Raw genomic sequence first — 12582 nt, forward strand, 5'->3', positions numbered from 1 at the left:
GTCTCTGAGCTCCACCAAACCCCCTCCCACCCCAGCCCACTCCCTCCCCAGCCCTCCTAGCAGCGATCACCAGATGCTCCGTCCTGTTCCTGCCACAGCCTTACCCAAACTCAGGTTTAAACTTGGCGGTTCCCCATCTCACCCAGAGACTCAGGGTTAAACTTGGCAGCCTCCCACCTCCCAACAGCAGCAGATGCCACTGCCTGTCTCGCTGTGGCAGGCGCTGGAGGACTGATCCAGCCCTGTGGGCTACCTCCATCCCATCAACAGCTGCTCCCTGTCTCCTCCTGGGAAGTAGTGGTGAGCCAGATGAAAGCACTGCACAGGTCACAAGCTGAGCCACGCTCACCCAGAAGCATTCCAGGGGCCTTAGCTGTGATTCTGGGGCAAAACTTCTCAGGGACCTTACATCCCACAGCCCAGCAGCTGGCTTTGCTACCAGTACACACTGGGGCCAAGCTCACCTTGTTCCTTCCTTCCCTGTCCCATTGGCACACACCACAGGATGTCAACAGCATGTAGATACAAAAGTCTAAGTCACATATTCATTCTTCCCAACATGTTTTTTCTTGCTTCAGTCAATCCATTTGTCAGTCACTACAGCAAATTGCATATACCAACTCTTCCTGCAGCACAGGCTTCTACATACCCTTCTACATACTTCTACATACAGAAAGCTGTTACTGTGATTGTTATTAATGTGTTAGTGCTAAAAAATACATAAGTTTAAGCCATTTGTTTCTGTAAAAGAACTACAATATGAAGCTGCCATTTAAACTAGGAATATGGGAAGGATTAGAAGGTAACTCCTGAGTCATGCAGGGCTTGTTTTTCATGATGGAACTTGGATATCACTAAATTCCTCTGATCCTTATCTCCCACAACACATACATGCACATGCTTACATACTCTTAACTCATTTCTCTTACTATTAAAAACTTTCCTTTAAAGGTGTTGCACTTGGCTGACTTATAATAGAGATTTCAGAGGTCAGGGTGACACACATGAGAGCTAAGGATAGACTATGATTAGTCAGAAGGATCAAACTATGAATGTTGCAGAGGAGATTAGATGATTCCAGAGTCCAGGCATCTTTAGAGAAGATAACAAGACAACCTTTCCTTTAAATAAGTCTGCTCGTGACAAGAACAACTCCCACAATACTGACCAATCCCTGCTTCCCAGACAAAAACACATCTATAACCAGGGGCAATGAAAGAGTTGTGGGGGAGGGAAATATAAATACATATTTGATGGAAACCTTAGAACTTTGCAGTAAAGCCCATACACAAAAATAAATTATTAAAACCCCAAAGTAAAATCATATCCAATATTAATTTGTCAAGCAGAATGTTGGCCCTGAAAAGGGGAGACATAAGAAGATATCATGTAGCTGTCTTAGGTGTTTCTTGTGCTGGGTAAATTACAAGATACTATTCAGAGACTACAGTGTTCAGGAACAACCTGGAACTACAGGGTATACAGCCAGATACTACTTACCCTGACTTATTGTGAAGATGTAGCAACGTAGGTACACTGCTTTCCACCAACTTCAGCCATAGGTGTCGTTTGTACACGGATGTGTGTACTAATTTTATGTCAATGTTTGCTGTGTGTTCTCCTAGGGCTTCCCACAGGTGATTTATCAGCAGAGAATGTCGTGAAGGCAGACTGCTCCCTTCTGAATCAATCCTCGTATCACAGTCTTGATAAGCTAAACAATAAAGGCATTTTGTACTATCTCTTTCTAGTAATTGGTTCTCAAAGCTTGCTTTTTCCAGGCTGCTCCTTTGATATTCTGTATTGCCACAGACTGTCTTTGAAGAGCGAATAATAATGGAGTGCTTTAAAGGGACTTGTAAAAGTTATGAAGTCATAAAACTCTATTTGGTTCCTCCCTCAGACTGTTTTCTGAAAGCATGCTGAATATTAATAGTGAAGTGATCTTATGGGCTTTGAACGAAAGATTCTTTCTCCTCTCAAGCCACAGTTTCTACTGCACTGTCCTCATTGACATTTCATTGCCCTCAGGATGATGGGATGTCTATAGGGTTTTTTTCCAAGTCTCTCATCAACGGTATTTTGGGACATTTGTCCAAAATGTCTCTAAGGTCTTCTTTTCAAATACACGGTCTAAGTCAATTCTGCACAGAGATACAGTCATTGTGATACAGAAGGTACATCAAAACACACTTTGGTAAACAAGACATCTACTTGTTTTCCTTTCCCTTCTTCTTCCTGGCAACTGTGTGAGCTTCTCATAAACTGAGTCCATTTCTCCCCCTCTTTTTCCGAGGTGTGGCTATGCTGTGAATAATTGATGCTTCTGCACAGAAAAATAGTTTTCTTTATCATGTTGCAGAGTTTGGACTTCCACCAGCCCATTAACTGAAAATAAACTCCTAAGCATTCTACTGTCTGATCAGTGTCTGCACAATGACATTTACCGGGAGAGAGACTAGAAATAGTCAGTGACTGGAGATTTTTACAGACCAGAATAGTGACCAGCTAAAATGGCCATTAGAAGTGTCCCTTGACATGTGTTCAAATCCAAAACACAAGTATCAAAATTCACTTGGGAGAAAAAAAAAAGGCAATTTAAGCATTTTCTGGTTCCAGGACATATAGCAGAAAAGACATCATCATTACTAAGCTCATTTCTGAAGTCAACAGATGGTCTTGCTACATTTAGAGTACTTGGAAGTTGTTTGCTCTGTTCTTTGTTACAGAAAAAACCTTGGAAGTAGATTCAAAAGACTGTATCCAGAAGGCTTTATGCCAATCCTACTTAAACCAGCTTTTCTGATACAGCTGGAAACAACTTTTACATTTGTGAGTAGGTATAAATGTCACAGGACATTTGTAAGTAGACATGAGCCAAATTAGAAACAATATAAGTCTGATGTTATCACAGAGTATATTTCATGCATCCAGTCAGTGGCAGCAGCCCACAGATGCTGAGGTTAGAGATGCTTTAGTAAATAGAACAATTTGCAGTATTGTATGAGCCATCAGCACAGCATAATAAATTTCATGGAGGTATGTGGTTATACCTTTTCCTGAAAAAAAAAAATTCAAAAGCACAAAATATCTTCTTATCTACAAGAGTTCATTAACAACTCCCAGCTCTGTATCATACAAGTGGAAGCAAGAATTCTTTAAACGGGAACTTACAGAGGTACCATGGCACTTGAGTAATTAATACTGTACTCTGTAGTGAGACCAGTTGAAGTTAGATGGGTTCGTGCTGGTGGGGATAGTTGGGAAGTTTCTTTTTAGAACTTTTTCCCAATTTCTTTATGCCTCAGGATTGTAGTAATCATGGGCTGATTATTGATTCATTCTCTGTTTCTGACCTGCTCTTTCAGGCTTTTCTCAAGTGTGCTGTTTAGGAATCTTGTGGTGGTGTTGTGTCTGAATATGGTTGGGTTTTTTTTCAGCATCCTTACAGGGGAGAAAGTATTTGAACCCCACTATCCACAAAATCCTTGTCCTTTCTGTCCGGCAACACCAGGTGTGACTTCCATTTTTCCTGGTCCTCCATGTTGTTTTTCATTATTAAAATGCTTTTTCCATCTGTGTTTTACCGTTTTGCATACACAATTTTTCTTTTGTTGTGGTCTTATGATTCTACTGTATTTTTTTAACCTTTTCCCCTGCAGGTGCAGGTTCTGATGGTGTTGAGATGCTTATCTGTTTACCCTTGGCGGGTCAAGGGGGCACGATGGGGGATGTGGGTCCCTAGGGGGTACTTGCAGGTCTCTGAAAATCCCTGTAGGGCACTTGGGAGTCTCTGTGTGTCACTCTGGGGTCACTTTTGGGTCTCTCTGGGATGCTTGGGGTTACCGTGGAGCGGAATGTGGGTCTGGGGGTCACTTGTGGGTCCCTGGGGGCTTCTGTGGAGCACTTGGGGGTCCCTATAGGATGCCTGGGTGTCTCTAAAGGTCCCTCTAGGCACTTATGTGTCCCTCTGGGTCACTTGGGGGTCACTATGGGGCACCTCTGGGTCTCTGTGCGATGCTTTGGGGCATCTGTGGGGCACTGGGCCGCCTCTAAGGGGTCCCTGGGGGTCAGTGCGGGTGAACCCCGCCCCCTTTTATGCAAATAACCGCACGTGGGCTGCCTGCTGAAGGGGCGGAGCCATGCTCTTTATGCAAATGAAGTCCATCTATGGCAAGCCCGTCACGCGGTGGTGAAGCCTCGCGCTGAAGACGAAAAGCGGCGTGGCGGGAGGGAGGAGGCAGCGCCGGAGCTCCTGAAGCGCTTTGTAGCCCCCAAAAATGCCGAGATGTCCCTCCGGGTCTCTCCGTGTCCCCGGTGGTCCCTCCATCTCCCCGCCCGGCCGCCGCTTGCCGCCGTTTCCCCGCCTTCCTCTCTCCCGGCCGCCGCACTCGGATCGGCCGCCGCCGTGAGGCGATCGGCGCTCCCATTGGCTGAGCTCTTCGCGCGCCTCCGCAAAGCCGGCGCTGATTGGTCAGCGCCACCGCGGCTCGCGGCGCTGTCCCGTCGCTAAGGGCAACCGCGCGCTGATTGGCTGAGCACCGAAAGCCCCGGGAGGTGCTGCTCTGGCACGGGGCGGGGCGTGCTGAGGCGCGCGGAGCGCTGATTGGCGCACTGGGAGGAACGGGGCGGGGCGACCGAGATGATATAAAGAGCGGCGCGGCACGTGCCTCGCCAGTGTAGCGGCGAAGGCGGGCGAGGCGGGGTGGAAGCAATGGAGGTTTAATCAATCAATTAGCAAATGTAAAGTTAATAAGTTATTGTTGCTCGTGGAGTTGACTAAGGTACTCATTAAGGCGTTAGTTGGTGCAACGGAGGGTTGTGAGTCAGTGAAATCCCGAGGGGTTTGGAGCCGGTTTTAAGCCCATGTAGTGACTTAATTCATTGCCTTAATTTAATCCACTGAGGGAATAATTTAATTATTTAATTGATTAATTAGTTTTAATCGTGGATGTTTGGGGGAGCTTCAAGTCTTTTTTTAGGGGTTTCAGGTGTTTTCCAAGGGAGCTGAGGGCTAAAAACGCCTTTTAAACCCCATTTTTCCTCAAGGCGAATTGCTTCAAATTTTTTTCTATTATAGGTAACTTTTGCTTCAGGTTCTTTAATTCTGATTAAATTTGTTCCATTTAAATGAGGTTTCAGGGCTTTTTTGCCCCATTTTGGAGCCAATTATGACCTAAACCTATTGTTAAAGTCCACTAATAGAAATAGCTGGTGGTCTAAAGATTGGGTGTTGACCACTGAGGTGGTCTACTGCTCTGTAATTTTCCTGAATTAATTAGTATGGATGAATGTGCTCTCAGTGATACCCTGTGCTGCTTATGTAGATTGTTAACAGTCCATTGTCATGTCTACTAAATTACAGGTCCCTGCTGGCTGGGCTGAATAATAAGGTATTGTAACAGCAGCTGAAAGGAATAAAAACAAGCAACCAAAACCAGAGCTTTTCCCTCCTTTCGTCCTGATAATCACCTGTCCTTTTACCATTCAGCAGGCCACAAAATGAACGGCAAGGATTAAATTATTTGGCTGCCAGATTATCTCAGTGGCTGCTCTTAGCAGAATATCCATGCAAAGCATTGAGAGAGCAGGATGTGAGCAGGTGAATCAGACTCTGCAGGGTCACTGTACATCTGACTGCCACTGTGTTAGCTGCACCCTGGCGTTAGAAAGACTCAAAAAGCAAGATAACCCACTTAAATTGTTGGTAAATATTGAACTAGATGAAAGCTAATAGATGTGAGCTTTCATTGTCTAACAAATCTGACCTAAAAGAAATAGGAATTCTGCAAATGACCAGCCTGAAACCTCCCATCATGCTTGCACCTGCTCATCCTTTGAGGTACCTTCTGTTTAGTAAAGATATGACTCACTAACAGGAGATATGAAGCACTAAAGTGGAGGAACTAAAATTGCAAAGCTACCACCGTGTCTTCCAAAAGCTTAACCACAATTTCAAAATGCTCATTGTTAGGTTGCAGTCCCATTGTTTCTTCCGTAAAGTTCTCTCATTAGACTGAAAGGTGGTTGGGAATGTAGACGCCTCCCCCCTGTATTTTTACCTGTGCAGTGCCTTGCACAATGAAATATTTATCTCCAAATGGAGATTCCAGGCCTTATTACTCCTTGAATAATGCATGTAACTTGAGTTATAACGTCTCAAAGACCTATTTACAAGTCAATTTTTTTTTCTGTCTGTTCAGCATTGTGCTTCCTGACTACAGCCACTGATAGTATTTTCTTACTTTACAGTTAAGGTTGTATTTTAAATAACCTCACGTTGTCTATGTACGTGTTATATATTCTTTCTTCCCTTAGATAATGTACACCACTTATTTACACCAAGCTAGTTATTTAAAAGAAACAACTTCTCTTCCTCAACTCCAGAAAAGCTGCCATTAGCAACTTAACCTAATGAGCAAGTTACCCCAGTGGATGAGACATCAATTTTAATGAAGGGGAAAATAATTTGCCCTGATCACCAGGATTGCTTGGTGGGGAAAGCCAGCAAGATGAAAAAAAGTGTAGATTCTCATGACAAGCACCTACAAAGACAACATCTTCTATATTCCTCACGTACATGTTCCACACTTCTATAAACCACTTCAGAACGGTGGTCAGTGCTTCCACTCACAGCACCTTGACATAAGAGAAAAGCATTCCATTAGAATTGTGTTCATATACTTTTTTTGCTATAAGATGCTATTGGTCTTTGCAGGATACATTGACAGAATCCAAACCACAAATACGGTGGTTCCCAGCACAGTCAGATTTCTTAAGAAGTCCTCCTGGTAAATCATATGGTAAGAGAGTGTAGAGCTTCTAATGTTTTGTCATGGTAGACTAGCCAGAGGGGTATTTCCACAGGGTAGACAGAGTATAAAATTTTGTAATAATGAGGGCCCAGTCCTTTTCTTCCCCCACCCTTTTCTTCCCAATTCCTTCTTGTGGTGGGTTGACCACATCCAGCAGCTGGACCACAAGATGGGGGAGAGATTAGGAAGAGCAGAAGTGAGAAAACTCATGGGTCCAGATAAAAGTCAGTTTAATAACTGAAAGTGGTAGAAGAAAACCCAAAGCAAGTATTGCAAAGGCCATTACTCACCACTTCCCCCAAGTACAGCAATGCCCAGCCAGTCTCTGAGCAATGGCCACCTCCTCAAAAACCCCCTTCCCCTAGTTTGGGAGCACTGCTGAGCATGACATTATCTGGCATGGAATATCCCTTTGGTCATTTTGAGTCCTCTCCCAAGTTCTTTTTCCCCTTCCCCAGCCTACTCACTGAGAGAGCAGAGCAGGAAAAAGAGAAAGCCTTGCCCATGTGCAAGGACTGCTCAGTAACAGCCCAAACACTGGTTTGTTGCCAACACTGCTTTAGTCCCTGATCCAAAACACAGCACCACGTGGGCTGCTCTGAAGAAAATTTACTCTGTCCCACCTCCAAAGCCACAGCCAAAACAGAGGAGCAATATGCACTTTCAGTTGACTAAAAGATGTTTTCAGGGACAGCATGTCAGTGCTGCCAGCATGTAAAGGAAACACAGGAAAGATATCAGGGTTTAATTAACTGAAGGACTGTTATAAATCAAAAGTGCACTTTGAAAATTTCAGAATAGTCATGATTAGCCTCGGAAAGTGGAAAAAAAAATGGGGCTGTAAAGCATTTTCTTTATTTGAAAGAGAGATTGCTTGATTTAAAAAAAAAAAAAAAAACAGGTCCAGACAACAGGACCAGCAGGGACACTGCACTGCATAGATGCAGGGCCTGATGGAACCATTAACATCCATGGATCCAGCAGCACTTCCCAGATTGATCATGGCTTGGGGGAATCTTTCACAGGACAAAGAAAGCCTTGGTTCTGTATTGCCAGCAAGGCTACTCAGTTAGAAGGCACTAATGACAATAGTATGATTTTAGAGCACTTCTAGGAGCTCAGGATGCTGTTTCACATCTCAGGTTCTGCCAAAGAGCTGGGGAGTAGGGGAGCAAAGCAGGGATACCAAATAAAGAGCAGGCAATGGTTGATCGTAACTGTAAGGCTTTAACTTGCATCAGTGCTTTCTGATATGTATATAACTGATTCATTAGCAGAACCCTAGAACTAGATCAATTTTTAAAAGAAAATTAGCACAGCAAGCAAATACTCCAGCACATCTTTATACACAAAGTCTAGAAGATACAGAGGCTTGCTGCTGTCATCTATTCATATAGTACAGTTTGAGAGAATGATGCAATCTTCCTGCAACCTAATTTTTTCCCCATTTTTACAGTCTTTTTTTTTTGTTTTTAAACTCTTTCTTGAACCATTTGCTCAGTTCAGGCACTCAACTTTCTCCACTTGAACTGTTGTTTTATGTTTAAAAGGAGGCGTAAAGAATTTGTTCTCACCTAGTCTAATTTCATACATTCCTTTTGTCTCACTATTGTTTCAAAGGCTTAAATATATATAAATAAACAGGGATTCACATGTGTATAATGATTTTTACTAAGTGTATTAATGATTTTTACTAATGGGCACTTCTAACTGCAATAAGCTCTCGCTGCACCAAATTCAGGCATGTTCTTAGAGATGCATTCAGTATGTGTAGTTAAAAACCATAGAACCATTTAGTGAATTTAAATTTGTAAACATGAGTTGTGAAAATTTCACTGACAATTCAGACGACCTTTCAGTTTACCTGAGTTTAAACTGGTTTTTACTTCTTGATTTTTTTCCTCTGGTTTTATATTTATAAAAATACTTCCTAGCACATCTATAACATTTTATGGTACATACTCAACTAGCATATTCACTCCTTCCTTAATAACTGATACTTGAGAGTTTGCAGAGGTCTGAACTGCATGTACATCCATAATACAAGAAAGCATTAAACCAATATATTCATTGAGATAATGAGGCAGGGGAAACAAACAAAAAAGACACCACTGCTGTAGCTGATTTCACTTTTTTAAAAGAGTCCACTAGATGTCTTTTGAAAAATTATTTACACAGTTATTTAAGCCAATGGACAGCTCCGGGAATTGTTTCTGTGCCTCTTAATAGAATTCTAAATTTCTTTGTTTGATTTCTTTTATTGCCACTGGTTGCATCAGACATCTGGGAACAAGTTAAAGAGAACCCAACAACGAAAAGGAAGCTTTTTGACACTGAGGTCAGAGAATAGAAGGCTACACTGAGAGATCAATCCTACTGCAACGAAGAACGAAGAACGTGTATCCTGCAAGGAAAGGCGGACCCATTCTTTTTTCCCCAGGGCAATACCATTTTCCTAAGTGATTATACAAAGAGCTCAAATTATTCATGCAAACACTTCCATTAGGGTCAACGGGAGTGCAGTGAGCAGGATGTGTAAGAGCATTTCCTTGAAATCAGCAGGGACCAGGAACTCTGTTGTTCTAGATATGGTTCATACCCACTGAAGGTCTTTTGGGCTTTTACTGTCTAAACTATAAAAAGTAAGAAGAAGAGAGAAACAGAGACACAGTGCAATTAACACCTTGACACACCTTCAAATAAATAAACATTTGTTTCTAATTGCATAAATGTTTATATTTTTGCTGGACTGTGGCCAAACTGACTCGACAAAGGTCATATATATATAATTTCTGCGAAGAGTTAAGCATTGAGTTCCATTATTCTAAAATCCAAGATTCATCAGTTTTCAGCCCCAGGCAATTAATCCAGACAATACCATGCTATGCACACCGATTTCTGTAACAGCGGTTTTACTGTATCTTTGTAGAGTGATGAAAAAGATTAAGAATATTAAAAAAGGTCTAACAATATATTAAAAGATTAATTTTTTAATTTAAATGATGGGAAAAATCTAGAAAGAATAAAAGCAAACAGATCAGATTCCTTGATAGAATTGTATGTATTATTCATGTACCTAAAGCATTTATACTGTGTAAAAGCATTCAATTCAAAGTCAAGATTGTAAAACTGTCTCATTTACTAATATCATTTTAAATGTACTTGCCTGTAAGGAATATGATAATGTTTTCTATGACAGAAGAGAGTTAATTTTATTTTTTTTTTCTTAATCAAGGCAAGTGTCTGCTAGAACAAGTTAAAATCAAGCCCTCCTCCTCAGCAGAATTTCCAGTTTGCAGCCTCTGCAGGACCTGCGGCTCTGTGCTGTGTTTGGGAAGTGTCTGAAGCCATGGTTGGACAACATGACAGGACGTAGCATGAACTGTTTGACTCAATCAACTACAATGCAAAAGGAAGTAGCAGGCTGTCACAACAAACAGGAGGTATGTGATGGAAACCTCTTGTGACAAATTAGAACCTTTTTGGTCTCTGGAAAGTGGGTACCAAAGCAGTGCCCTAAATAATACTCACTGTGTTAAGTTATTGTATTTGCAATATTTTTCAGGCAGTTTATTTTTGTTGTTTCTTCATTCCACCTAAATTATGCAGTTAGCAGGAGCTGCCAGTCCTTAAGGAATGTGCTATCCGATGCTGGATTTATTTTGTTCTGTTTATAACAAAAATGGAACATTTCAAAAGTTAAATCAGCTACAACAGTGATGCCCTTTGTTTTTTTTAACATTTAGAGCCCTTGCAAAACTCTGTCCTAAGAGCTGACAGGACCTTACAGCCCTCATCATCTCACAGAGCTCAGCTCTTCAAACAAACAAGTCATTCACACATACATAAATGCAATTACCTTCCAATAACAAAGACCCTTAACAACTCTTACATGGGGAAAACCAGCCACGCCCAGCAGACACCACCCACATGACCAACTTCCATACATATCCTTATGCATTTGCCCCAGGAAATTCATCACTAAGGACACGCCAATCAATTTTTTCTGGATTCTAAATATTATTTTGTGAAGTACTGGGAAATTTTTACCATTTGCACAACTACAACTAGTCTGTGAATTACTCCCACCCTAAACACTTTTACGGTCTAAGTTTTTCCTCCCTAAAAAAGCTGGTTTGTCTTTATTTCATATAGCAGTGCTTTCTCATATAACTAAGTAAATAAAACTAAATAACTGAACCCTAGCTGTCATGGTAAATTGTTCTACCTAGAGCTCTGCCATTTGTTGCCTCGTTTCCACAGTGGTGGTTCGCTGCATACCGACAAACGAGAGCTGTTCCCTTAGAAATCTCTTTCCGCATGCCTTAGTCCTCACTCACCAATAACTTAACTTTTTATTTTTTCAATAGACACTGACAGGTCACATATATCAGAACATAAAGAGTTGTCATGGCAGATCAGACTGCTGGGCCATCAAGCCCGGTAGTCTGCCTTTACTATATCTCAGAGGAAGGTGCAAATTCTCACAGTGTGATAAGCCATTATGTAATGGCACCCACAAGGGCAGCATTTCTCTTGCACTTTCCCAATCAGCCTGTACCCAGAAGTGAAGGATGCTATCAGCCTTTATGTAGTTTCCTATGCTGTGCAATCACTTCCCTTGTGATTGATATTCAACAGGACACTGTCGCAGTTAATAGGCTCAAAATTTAATTTGGCCAAAGAAGAACAAGACTAAAAAGCAAGGTTAGCAATAAAACTGTGTTTCAAAAATGAAGACTGAAACAGAGAGAAAAGGCTGGAATCTGTGACATTAACTTTGTCTAAGTTTTATGTGTTTGACGATTTCAGATTCACGCAGATGACTAATGAGGAAGACAAAGCAAATTTTGAGATCATATGTTAAAGGGCCATTTGGAACAGTCATGGAGTCCATGCCCTGGACTTACCAGCTCTCCTATAGTAAATTCTGAATAGTAGTCTTTAATGGTAACAATCACTCATAAGAAGATATACTATTTTTACTCATATTTCCTGGTGATATTTTGCATGAATAAGCAGTGAAAAGCATTGTCCAAAAGAGCAGCAGCAATTTTTTATGGAAATTAATCAAAGCCTATAATCCCATTATCCTGTGATTCTAGTATTTCTGGACCTACTGCTCAACAATCTGCTGAGCTCAGAATAACTCAGTTTATGTGACTTCCAGTCTAGTTTGTAATTATTTTCTGTAATTGACAGCAGATTATGCAGAATATCCCACAGAGATCATCAAACCATCTGAAGTCTCTCTAGCTCTGAAAAAATCATTGACATGTCGGAGGACTGTGAGTTCAGATTTCCTTTCCCATAATGGGTCATATTTCCATTCTTTCAAACCCTTATTTTTATCTAAAATCTGACATCTTCTCCCTTGAAGGTAGTCAGCTACTAATCCCTGCTGGCATTTGAACCTAATCAGTGGGAAGAAAGAGGAGCAGAAGTAGAAAAATAAAAAAGAATATCCAGACAACAGTTAGGAAAAAGTAATTTGTATAGAAAATTGTAATAGACTTTTAAAAAGTATGTTTTCAGGGGCAAATTAACAGCCTAGTGAAGGTTACCCGCTTTGTATTTTATATTAAAATGTGTTATTTCCCAAAACATTTGAAAGATCAAAAATACATGAGTGGAACTATTCTGAGTTATATAAATGAAAACAAATGAAAATCATTACCTTAAACTGAAAATGAAGGAATTAATGACAGAGCAAAGAGCTGTTAGTTTCCAGAATATCAGTTAAATATGATATGTCAAGCTAAATAAA

The sequence above is a fragment of the Myiozetetes cayanensis genome, unplaced genomic scaffold (assembly GCF_022539395.1).
Source record: "Myiozetetes cayanensis isolate MyiCay16 unplaced genomic scaffold, myiCay2020 scf9, whole genome shotgun sequence".
NCBI classification, from domain to species: domain Eukaryota; kingdom Metazoa; phylum Chordata; class Aves; order Passeriformes; family Tyrannidae; genus Myiozetetes; species Myiozetetes cayanensis.